General features: G+C 44.9%; 1 protein-coding gene across 13 annotated transcripts in view; it reads left to right on the top strand.

Moving 5' to 3' along the window:
* The first annotated feature begins 1,435 nt into the window (after nucleotides 1-1,435).
* The window catches only part of CLIP4 (CAP-Gly domain containing linker protein family member 4), a 347,916-nt gene continuing 336,932 nt past the window's right edge, over nucleotides 1,436-12,419 (top strand). For 2 of the 13 annotated variants that reach the window (XM_029593005.1, XM_029593006.1), the window contains exons 1-3: nucleotides 1,438-1,638; nucleotides 2,785-2,846; nucleotides 6,092-6,166. The gene's annotated coding sequence lies outside the window, so the exon portion shown is untranslated. Of the gene's footprint in view, nucleotides 1,639-2,784; nucleotides 2,847-6,091; nucleotides 6,167-6,395; nucleotides 6,556-12,419 lie in introns of all 13 variants that reach the window. The other 11 variants (XM_029593004.1, XM_029592996.1, XM_029593003.1 and 8 more) reach the window with 11 other exon arrangements.

The following is a 12,419-nucleotide window of genomic DNA, read 5'->3' on the forward strand; positions in this document are numbered from 1 at the left end:
GCTAAGTCCCTGCTGAGATTCGGTCACCGGATCGAGGCTCACCTCTGAGGGACCACGGAAATCACCTCGGGAATCTCAACTGGGGGAGGGACCCGAGGGTATCACCGCAGGAGAGCGGGGCTAGTCTTCAGGTAAACTTTTCTTCTTAAATTTGGGTTTTTCCTTGAATTTTGGTTCTAACGCTCAGAGAGCATGCAGATAGTTCCCAACTGCTTTGGAGACGGAAAATACTGAGGAGCTGCACTTCCTGCAGGGGTATATGTACTAGCGGCTGACGTCAGATTGAAATCTGATCCGTCTCCAGCTGCTAGCAGGAGTACACTATACCCATTGGTCCTGAGTCCATCTGCTACACACTAGGAAATAAAAGATACCAGCCCCTCACACTCATTCCCCCCTCCGAGCACATCCCTGGCCCCCACACACTCACTCATTCCCCTCTCCGAGCACATCCCTGGCCCCCACACACTCACTCATTCCCCTCTCCGAGCACATCCCTGGCCCCCACACACTCACTCATTCCCCTCTCCGAGCACATCCCTGGCCCCCACACACTCACTCATTCCCCTCTCCGAGCACATCCCTGGCCCCCACACACTCACTCATTCCCCCCTCCGAGCACATCCCTGGCCCCCACACACTCACTCATTCCCCTCTCCCCACCCCCCTCCGAGCACATCTCTGGTCCCCACACTTTCATTCATTCCCCTCTCCCCACCCCCCTCCAAGCACATCTCTGGCCCCCACACACTCACTCATTCCCCTCTCCCCACCCCCCCTCCAAGCACATCTCTGGCCCCCCACACTCTCATTCATTCCCCTCTCCGAGCACATCCCTGGCCCCCACACACTCACTCATTCCCCACCCCCCTCCCCCCTCCGAGCACATCTCTGGCCCCCACATTCTCATTCCCCCCCTCCCAACATACTAATGCCTCCCCTCCTGATACCTGGCTGTAGCTGCACAGTCTGAAGATTCCTTTGCTGTTGCCCTCCAAGGCCCTGCTGCTGGCCTTCCCGTTCCAGGTCTGCCAACAAAAATGTGCTCGTGAGGTATCCATCAATAAGGCTTGCAGCTCACTATTTGAATCCTGCTCTGATTGGCTTACTGCTGCAATATAGGGATAGGGTGTGCCTGCCATGGACAGGCTTCATCGCAGCAGCAGCCAATCACTGTAACATCAGAGCACAAGTCCCGCCCAACAAGCCCAAAAAACCGCGACTGGCAGAAAAAAATAGCCCAATTAAAAGCAACTAGCGAATCGGAAAAAAAAAACCCGCGAATGACTAGGAAAAGAAGCCCAATCTCGCGGTAAATAAGCGAGGTTGGCAACACTGCAAAGTCTGCATGAGGAAGAGCGGGAGGGAGGAAGCGGCACTTTGCGCATGCGTTCCCTACCCCCCCCCTCCCCCGGAAACGTCACAGGGTGCTTGCCGACGAGAACCTCCTAGAATCCAACGACCACTTTGGGTCTCGCGGTGATTGATAATGTTGCGCATGCGCTTTGCGGCTATCGCTGCAAGGCTGTCTCTTCCCTGGCTGTAGGGAGGACGCAAGGTGTATATTGAGAAACAACGTTGGGCTTGGATAGAATAACTTTGAGGGCGGTAAGAGATTTTGAGTTATCTTTATTGCAGGTACGAGTTTTATTTTATTTTATGAGTGTACTGTGTGTGTGTGGCGTGGTGCGAATATGTGCTGTCTGCTGCCGGAACGCTGTTGGGGGGAGAGAAGGGACAGGCTGGGGCAGCTGACTGAGGCCGCTTGGGAATGCAAAGTCCAAGGCGTTGTTGAAGGACTGGGGCCGCAAAAGACGCTGGTGAGAGCAGTGGGATTGGCAGCCGCTGTGAGCGGTAGGTTCTGGGGTTAATCGATGCTCGGTTATTGCGTTCACAATGACATCTCTGCAACTGATGGGCCGGCGGCCTGTGGTTGCCATGGTAACGGGAAGCCTGATCAGGGCATTGTGGCTGTCTCCAGACACTAGTGCTGAATCGTTTCCTCTTTGTCCCATCCCCAAACTAAACAGGAAAAAGGCACATAGGCATTGAAGCTTGCTTGATAAAATTACTGAATCTCTCAGAGCTTGGCCACTGCCAGTGAAGTTGGTTTTACTTGCTGAACCCTCCTTAAAATAAGCAGGTGTATGCTAGAATTCAGTAATATTTTAATATTTTAGAATTATGAAAAGTTTATACACCTCCAAGTTTGGAGATATATTCATGCACTTGGAAGCAGAATACGGAGGATATTTTTTTGAAGGGCAGTTATAGATTGGTTATTGGGAAAATGGAAAGACTGCTTTGTGCACAAGATGATATCTGCAGAAAAGTATATTAATCACTGATTCAAACGGAACTACTTGGTCATATAGAACATATTGCTCATAGGATCAGCACAACATGGGAGTTTACATCACATTTAAATCAAATTGTTAATGTTTCTTATTTCAGATCATGGTCTCCCAAGGTTTTTAAATACATATGTTTCACCTAAACTGTATAGTATGATTAGTTCACTTGAATATGAAGAAATAAGGATCAATAAATGTTATCTTTTTTTATTATACTAACTTAATGCTAGTCATAGATAACTATAATTTTACATCTTTGAGACAGTTTAAAAGTTCTAAATTTGTAAATGGGCAAGTCTCTGAATCTGTGATTCCATCTGTCAGGACTCCTCTCTTTGGTAGATATCAAGGGGTCAGTTTTTGTAGATTAATTAGTGTGTTCTTTTTATTGTTAGATTAATTAGTTTGTTCTTTTTATTGTACCTGTTAGTTACAGCACATATTTACAGAAAGAAAGGCTAGACGGCAGAAGCAGAGACACAGAAAAGCATGGTAAGCAAAACACAGAATAGGGGGAAAGGACACTGCCCTCTCTGTTATAGATTGTTTGTTTGTTTTTTTTTCTCATGATTAAATTTTCTGTACATGATGACAAGTTAGTTATGCCCATCTCTGGTGATATCACTACATTGATCTGATATCGATTGAGAATTGGTATAATCATCTCAGAATTACTTAGCCTTTGGTGTCATCTAATGGATGCAGACTTCTCATAAATCCAAAAGTTACTGCAATATTTTTCCTGACATTTTGCTTATACCTACTCTACTGTTAACACAGCAAAATTGTTATATTTGCAGATCTGTGTATATAGTACCTTGTGTCTTCCCATGCTTACATAATAAGAGAAGTCTGCCTTTCTAGTAAAGCAAAATACTCTCCATGTCTCCAGCTTTCATTGTTAGAACGCTGATATTTTTTTGCCTAGCAGAGGCCTGAAATTGTGCAATTGTCTACCAGTTTTGTATTTGCAAAAAGAGACAGACTTAATCAGAAAATTCACAGATTTCAGCAATTGCTATCAGTAGGAGAGACTACAACAATGTTCAGTTGTATCTCAAGTTGCATATCTTTAAGTAAATAATTGCATAAAATCTTTTATAGCACATACTTTTTATGAACTATGCTAGTAACAAGATTTCTCATTGCAATTTAAATGAGATAAAAAGGCTGAAAATGAAATTTATTTTTTGCCCTCACGGTAATAATTCAGGTAACATTTTAACCTGGGTTTGCTTGCTTGAAGTACTCTGGATTGTTTACATTTTTTTTATAAGCAGTTGCCCTGCAATTTTCCAGAGTATTAGGGCGCAGCCATGTTTCAATTAAGACTGTTCTAAAGAGTTTCTAGAATTGGAGGAGTTACTGGAACAAAATAGATTAACAAGTGGATGTGACTCGGTTATTTACACTTTCGAATAACAGGGGGACTGGGGGGCATTCCATGAAGTTAGCAAGTGGCACATTTGGGACTAATCGGAGAGAATTCTTTTTCACTCAACGCACAATAAAGTTCTGGAATTTGTTGCCAGAGGATGTGGCTGGTGCGGTTGGTGTGGCTGGGTTTGGATAAGTAGAAGGTTTGGATAAGTAGAAGGTTTGGATAAGTTCTTGGAGGAGAAGTCCATTAATGGCTATTGATCAGTTTTACTTAGGGAATAGCCACTGCTATTAGTTGCATCAGTGGCATGGGATCTTCTTAGTGTTTGGGTAATTGCCAGGTTCTTGTGGCCTGGTTTTGGCCTCTGTTGGAAACAGGATGCTGGGCTTGATGGACCCTTGGTCTGACCCAGCATGGCAATTTCTTGCGTTCTTAACAAAATATATAATCGTTGAAGCAGTGGTGCATGCTCATGATTGTGTACCATGTTAATGTTCTATGCTTTATTATACAGGACAGTACATACTGATGCAGTTTTTCTTTTGGTTGCACAAGTAACATTTTGAGCTTTAAATACTGGAGCTTTTGATGATTCTTCCCATCTCTAAATTGTTTCCTATCTTTTTCCTGTATAAGCACAAGGCATTGGATACACTTGTCCTTTAATTCTCTAAAAATGACAATTAACCCTCATTTGGAGAGAAAAAATTTAAGGGCTAATGTCTAAACCGCCCACAGTTCTTGCAGGCCTGCAAATACATTTTCAAAGGGAAACCAAATGTTGTCAGGTATTAGGGCTGCATTCTGTGGGCATACATTTGCACCTTTGACTGTACCAATGCGGACTTTCCCTCCCCCCAACTTTACCCTGCCCCAATTCCAACATGGGTAAAAGTACTTGTGCTATGAATGAGGGGAAAGCAGTTTTCAGTGGGGCTTTTCCTGCAGATAAACAGCTATTTGCCCGCAGGAAAGGTTTGCAAACTGCCTTCTATTTTGTCTTGTTTATTGTTAGAAGAATGGGTTCCTTGTACCGATAACTGATTAACTTGAAAAGCACATCAGACCTTCTTTGAGGGGATTAGCAAGAGGCTATAATGCATGGCCTCTGACAATTTTTCTGTTTTCTCCAATCTCAGCTTTCACATGTGTTGAATATTATTTTAGTTTCCTCTGGCTTGACGAGCAAACTGCTGCTCCATATAGAGCTACAGTTTGTTGGTTATCATTTTATATAACCAATTAAATAAAATAACAAAATTATATTTATTTTAGTGGTTGTTTGAGAAGTTTCATGAATTCTGATAAATACCCTTTCCTCTTCTTAAGTTCTGGGTTTGTTACATCCTAAAACAATTCTCCTCATTGAGCCACTATTGGCTCTATTGTGTCTGTACTTTTTCTGTTGTCTCTGACTGGAATAAAAGTATTGAAAATACGAATCCTGCAATCCTTGGAAACTTTAGTTATGCCATTAGCCTGCAGCTAGCTGGACCCTTGATCTTTTGCCTCTGTTTCTGAGGCATCATCACTCCTCATGCTACCAAGTGGATCAATGAATAAAGATGCAAACTCTGCCTTCCTTCTTCAGCACTACTGTACATCCTTTCTTTGTGTCCTTATTCTTTGATCCACTGGCCAATCTCTGCATTCCACCCTCCTGTACCTCCTTTTTTTGGACAGTGGATCAAGGAGTAAAAATGCAAACTTTGCCTTCTGCCCTCCTGTAACCTCCTTTCTTTGTATAGTGGATCAAGAAATAAAGACTCAAGCTTTGCCTTACACAGTGCTTACCACTTTCCTTGACATCATAACCTCCACCTGCTTTAATCAAATGTCAGGCAATTTGACGTTCTCACATATCCAGCAGTCCTTAGTTTCAAGCAAATATGGACTTTTAGGGACTCCACACTCCTGATGTTTTTAAAATTATTTTGCTGGTATGTAATTAAAATTTTTCTTTGAGCTTCCATAGTTTCTCTCTTTGTTACAGTAGGGGTTACTGCCCATTGCACTCTTTGCCAAGTGTGAAGCAATGCATTGATAAAAAGATATTTTCCATTTTAAATAATTGGCTAGTTTTGAAGTAATGTTGGACTATAAATTTAGCAGACACGTGGCAACAAAGTCTCTGTAGTTGGTTTAACAGTGCACATGTACTTTCCAGCTACGAGGATAGAGCTCATTTTAATGCCAAAAAAGAAAAAAGCTGTTTTTTCCCTCATAGACACAAAATGAGAGAAACTGAGAGAAAATGAGAGAAACTGCATATAACCCAATATGATTTCCAGCATTGCAAACATCAATATTTATTCAGCAGGGAGTTTTTAATTTGTTGATTTTTTTTTTTTATTAGAATATATCTGTCCCAGGATTTAATGGCAACACCGAGACAACTGTTCTGTCTTGTCTCTAGGGAGCAGAAAGACAGGTGACTTTTTTACTTATTTTCAATCGTGGTGTGTAATTGCAATTTCAAATTAAGTGGTTCTGTGAGATCTTTCGGTAATAATACCGAATCTGATGTTTGTCTAGCCGCCAATGTTCCTTTGTTGAAGTGGGACTTGTGAAGAGCAAGAAGCGATTTGTATCATATCAGGTTGTCTTTGCACTTCAAAGCCATATATGACTACTAATTGAGCTGGGTTTTCTTCCTTCAGACCCCATTCTGGAATGACTGCAGGCTGGCTCTTGAATTACTACCAGACTCGGTTCAGGCTGTGTAGATTTATTTCCAGCTGAGATTGAGCCAGGCAGAAGGAAAAAAGAGAAAATTGCTGGTTAGGTGTCTCAGCTCGAACAGCAAACCTGTGAAACACAGTAGGTTGTCAGGATAACCATTTTTTCCCCCTTACTTATCACTGCCAGAGGCACAATACAGGGTTACTTTTATATCTGTTGTTTTTAAATAATTACAAGGAACACTTTCAATGATGGGAAAGATACATTTCAAATTGACTGGTTCTGTTTTTTTTTTTTTTTTTTTGTCAGTAACTAGCTCCTTGCAGTGGTGAAGAAAGTCTTAAGTGAGCCTTAGTGCTAAAAGGGAGTATTTGCTAGCACAATCGCTGTCATGGCCTTGTCACAGACACCTGGCACCACATGGTCACATTTGATTCGTAGCTCAGGAAAGTTGCTTACATTAGCTGTACGTGTAGGCAAGCTCAATGAGCTCCCTGGAAAGTGCTATACCAGGGGTATTTATATCCCAGGCTTGAATCTCTTCATCTCTGGATGGACTGATAATTCATGACAGGGGATTTAGCATTTCAGTGCAAAGGAGAAATAAGACCCTTACAAATGGAATAAAAAAACTGGGGAAAAAGTTAATTCATTAGCTTTATTTCTTTTTTTTCTTGAAGGAGAGACCTATATGCCCTTGAAACCCCACATAAAGCTACATTTTTCTTGTTAAGCCTTATGTTGATCTAATACAGGGTTTCATAAGCTGAGGTGGCCATTTATGGTATCTGGGCTGTACTCCCTGCCACTCTGGGCTCCCAGACTCTCACTTACAGACAAACAAAATATACTCATCTCAGGCTGGCGCGGGGCTATGAAAGCAAACATATTTAAGTGTATGAAATGGAGAAACTAAACCACGGTGCATGCTTTCCTGGTAAGGTAGTTCACAGGGAACGAAAAAGGGAGCTATCTAAACTTGCCTGAGGCTTATACTGAGCATGCAGTATTGGCCCTGAACCAGCAGAGCATGCAGCTAAAACCACCTGTCCCTAAAGTGAAAACATCAGATTTCAAATACCTTCCTTTCCAGAATTCCCACAGCTTCCAGCCCTACTCCTTGCTTTCCATTCCTTGCCCCTCCAGCTTTTTTCTTCATTTTCTGTCCTTTCAGCCCTGCCATTTTGACTTGAGACCGAGACGGTTTTATGTAGCTTGACAAGAGCTTATAGGTTGCTCTGATTATCCCCTTGTAGCCAGCATGACAACTTAGCATGGATTTTAGTTGGGGGGAGGAGGGGGGACTGTTTCATGCAGCTGGCATTTTGACTATTTTGTCAAACTGCAAATAATTCATCTTTTTCTTTTTCCAGGACCAATATGGTTACTGAAACTGTATACTGTCATATACAATACAGTCTCATATTGTATAAACTAGCAACTGTACCTGTTCTACGCCCGGGCAGCGAGCCTTTTTATTGGCACATATTCTCTTGTATGGAAGCGTTAGCCGAAAAGGAAAAACTAAATTGTTTTCACCCAGGGCAAGGGACGTGGAGGCACATTTGCTAAAGCCAGGGCTGGCAAAGTTTATTTACCAAGCTGTCTCTCGCATTCCCCCACACCCCCTCTCCTCTCTCACACACACATTCTCTCTCACTGGCATCCCCCGCCCCTCATATAGGTTCCCTCTCTCTGAAACCCACACTCAAGCATCCCCCCACCCACTCTTACCTCCCATGCTCTCTCTCACACCCTCTCCACCCCTCTCTTACCAACCTTGCTCTCTGTCACCCCCCCTCTCTCACACGCACACATTCTCTCTCACCGGCATCCCCCCCCATACTCTCTCTCACACCCTCCTGCTCTCTCTCACCTCACCTCCCCTCCCCGACACACATTTTCTCGCTCACCAGCCTGCCGCGGGACTCGCACCATTCACTGAGAAGATGAAGGCCCAGCGCGCCGTTCACGGCACAGGGGGCCTTCCATTTTCGCCTTGAGCAGAAAATAGCAGCAGAGACCCCGGCATGCCGCGAACGGAGCACGTTCCGCGGCACACGCTCCATTCGCGGTGAAGAGGAAGGCTCGGGTGTGCCAATCGCGGCACAAAGGGGGCCTTTCCTTTTTGCCGCGAACGGCGCACCGGGCCTTCATCTTCGCCGTGAACGGAGCGTGTGCCGCGGGACGCGCTACGTTTGCAGCATGCCAGGGTCTCATCTGCTATTTTCTGCCTGTCCCGAGATGGCTGCTGTCCTTCCGGTTTTGAATAGTCTTCCGGCAAGGGAGGAAATCGGCGAGGTGAGGGAGGAAATCTGCAGGAAGGAGGAATTCTGCGCAAAATCTGCATTCCGCAGTAGCGCTGAATTCCCTGGTGGTGTGACATGGCCACTGTATGGCGTGTTTGAGCCTCCAAGGCGGCCAGGGAGCTGCCTTCGCCATCTATCGGCGGGCTGGGGAACATGCGCGAGCACAGACGGCACTACCAAGCCAGATATGTTATGGATTATGGATTCTCTTTAAAGCACACACAGGTATGGTTTAAAGCCTCTGAGTATGGCTTGGAGGATTTTGGTTTCTAACTTTCATTTAGCAGGGTTGTTTGTCTCTGAATGCCCAGTCCAAACAAAATCAGCGCTTTTATATCCTATTTAGGGCCAGATTTTCTAAGCTTTTTTCCTGTAGACACAGAATGGGGGAAAAAATCTTTAGTAATTAGTTTTGATAACAGGAATAGTTTTATTCACTTCCTATTTTTCTATACCAGTGGTTCTCAAACCAATCCTCAGGAGCCATGAACATCCTAGCCGGTTTGGCTTTGAGGGTATATACATAGATATATTTGTATATATTGGATCTAAGAATCAGTTTAATGCACACAAATCTTATTCATACTCGTGAGGGATATCCTAAAACCTAGACTGGTAGAATGGCTCTTGAGAATTGTTGGGAGAACCATGGCTGTTTACCATGTTTTCTTTTGAAGGCTGCATGAATGAGCTTTTATATTGGGGCTTCCCAATCCTGATCTGCAGACGTCACATCCAGTAGAATTTCTAAGATATTCCCAGTGAATATGAATGAGAGAGATTTTGTGTATCCTGGGGCTCCAAAGTATGTAGTTTCTTGTATTTCTTAGCGTCCAGTCAGATGAATCCAGAACAAGTGGGTTGTGCACTCCTACCAGCAGATAGAGAAGGAGCAAGCTGATGTCACAGTATATTTACCCCTGCAGTGACCTCAGCCCACCAGTATTTTCCATCTCTAGCAGATGGTGGTCGTGCATCTTCCCACTGGGGATTGATTCAGTTTTATAAAGGAGAATTTTGGATAGAAAATTAATGCCCCACTCTCCTGTGGTGATACCAAATGGTCCCTTCCCAGTTGAGAATTCCTGAGGTAATTTCCGTGGTCCTTCAGAGGTGTGCCTTGGTCCGGTAGCTGGTTAGAACTTAGCTGCTTGAGCAGCTGAAAGGCAGCAGGTGCAGGAAGCCAAGTGTGGTGGTGAGAGCAAATGCCTTTTCTCCCCCCCCCCCCACAACCAGAGACTGTCTATGTTGCTAGCTTAAATCTGTCTGTTGTTGAACATTCTGCACCTGACTATATGGTCTTACATGCAGATTCTTGGCTTAATGGCAGAGACCTTGGAAGTGGTACCATGGTGCGTCCTCTTCAGCGCTCCCTGCTGTCTTGGAGGATTCTGCAGTCTCAGGACTATTCGGTTTGACTCCACCTGCCGTTGAACTTCTCCTCCCAACTGCAGTTGTGGTTGCATGCGATTATCTACGGTAGGGAGTCTCCTTGTCCCCACCGGTCTGTAATGATAATGTATGCGAATCTCCTAGGTTGGGGAGCTCACTGTCAGGAGCTGATGGCGCATAGGCGTTGGAGTGCAGAAGAGCCTCTCTGGAACATCAATCGGCTAGAAGCCAGAGCAGTCCGGTTAGCATGTTTTCAGTTCGGTGACAGGCTGCAAGGTCAGTTAGTCCGAATGTCGGACAGTTCAACGACCGTGGCTTACATCAATTGGCAAGGGGGTACCAAGAGCCAGCAGATGTCGCTGGAAGTAGATCAACTTATGGAATGGGCGGAGGTGCATCTCCAGATGTTCTCAGCTTTGCACATTGCAGGCAAAGACAATGTCAGAGCAGACTTTCTCAGCAGAGAGAGTCTGGACCCAGGAGAGTGAGCATTGTCAGGGGAGGTGTTTCAGCTGATTTGGGATCACTGGGGTCTCCCGTTCCTGGACCTGAAGGAAACTGCATAACACAAAAGTGCAGCGATTCTTCAACTGCAGAAGAGATCCGAAGTCATTGGGGATTGATGCCTTGGTGCAGGAGTGGCCGAAAATCAAATTGCTGTTTGCCTTTCCACATTGGCCCATGTTGGGCAGATTGATTCGAAGGATCGAACGACACAGGGGGATGGTGCTCTCGGTCGCTTCAGATTAGCCCAGGAGACCGTAGTATGCAGGTATGCGGAGGCTTCTGGTGAGTCGCCTCTTTGACTTCCCGTGCATAGGGACCTGTTGCAACAGGGCCCTGTTGTTCCTGAAGATCCGACACAATTTTGTCTTATGGTATGGCCCTTGAAAAGACTCGCTTGCTGAAATGTGGGTACTCTGCGGTAGTGATTTCCACCTTGCTAAGAGCTAGAAAGTTCTTCTCTTCCTTGGCCTGTGCGTGAGTTTGGAGAGTGTTTGAGGCCTGCGCTTCCTTCCTTGGTCAAGATTCCGCTTCTTTTGGAATTTTTGCAGGATGGCTTGAATAAAAGCTTGGCTTTTGATTTCTTAAAGGTACAAGTAGTGGCTCTCGCCTGTTTCAAGGGTCAGGTAAATGGTGGACCCTTGTTGGCTCAGACTGATGTGGTCTGTTTTCTGAAAGGAGTGAAACATCTTTGTAGTTGTTGACCTTGAAAATGGTGTCCTTGTGGCAATTTGGTGCGTAGGGTTTCCGAACTGCAGGCCTTGTCTTGTCGGGAGCCATTTCTCCAAGTGACTCCGGGGTGGTACAGTTGCATACTTTTCCTTCCTTTTTACTGAAGGTGGTCACCGAGTTTCACTTGAATCAGACCTTGTCCCTGCCATCTCTGGATAAAGAGAGAGATATGCAGTGGAGTATCATTTGTTGCGACCCTTGGATGTCAAGAGTCATATTGTTCAGTATCTGGAGGTTACTGAGCCTTTGCAGAAGTCGCATCGCCTGTATTGTCCTTCGCGGTGGTACTAGACAGGGAGATCCAGCCTTTCGGGCTACAATAGCTTGCTGGATTAAGGAGGTAGTCACGGCTACAATCGTGGATGTTGGGGAGATGTTACCTAGTCGGATTTGGGCTCATTCAACTCAGGCTCAGACGGTATCATGGTTAGACGTTAGATTGTTGTCTCCCATTGACATTTGCCAAGCTGCAACATGGTCCTCCTTAAACACCTTTTCCAGTTATTATCGCCTGGATATTCAGGCCTGGGAGGATGTGGCTTTTGGACGTATGGTTTTGTCTGGACTGCGGGTAGCCTCCCACCCTTTTCAGGAGTAGCCTAGGTACATCTTACTTGTTCTGAATTTATCTGACTGGATGCTGAGAAATGAGAAATTACTACTTACCTGATGATTTCCTTTTCTTTAGGACAGTCAGATGAATCCATCTTCCCTCCCTTGGCTACTGAATGACTGCGTAATGATCCTCCTGTGTGCCTATTTGTTACAAGGATTACTGGTAAGTGTTACTCCAGTCCCTAGACTAGTGTTATGTTCTTCTGTGAGCTCAAGTGTGGTTTCCAATACTGCAGGATCTCTCCATTCGCAGGCGCATTCCCTTGGGAAAGGACCCGATTCTGATCACTCAAAACGACAGGTTCCTCCGCCATCCCAATCTTCATACCTTGTCCCTGACGGCATGGATGTTGAAAGGTTAATCCTTCAGCCATTTAACCTTTCTGAACCAGTTTCCCGTGTCTTGATTGCTTCACGGAAGCCTTCCACGAGAAAAGCTTACTCTTACAA

This window comes from Rhinatrema bivittatum, chromosome 3, assembly GCF_901001135.1.
Source record: "Rhinatrema bivittatum chromosome 3, aRhiBiv1.1, whole genome shotgun sequence".
NCBI lineage: Eukaryota > Metazoa > Chordata > Amphibia > Gymnophiona > Rhinatrematidae > Rhinatrema > Rhinatrema bivittatum.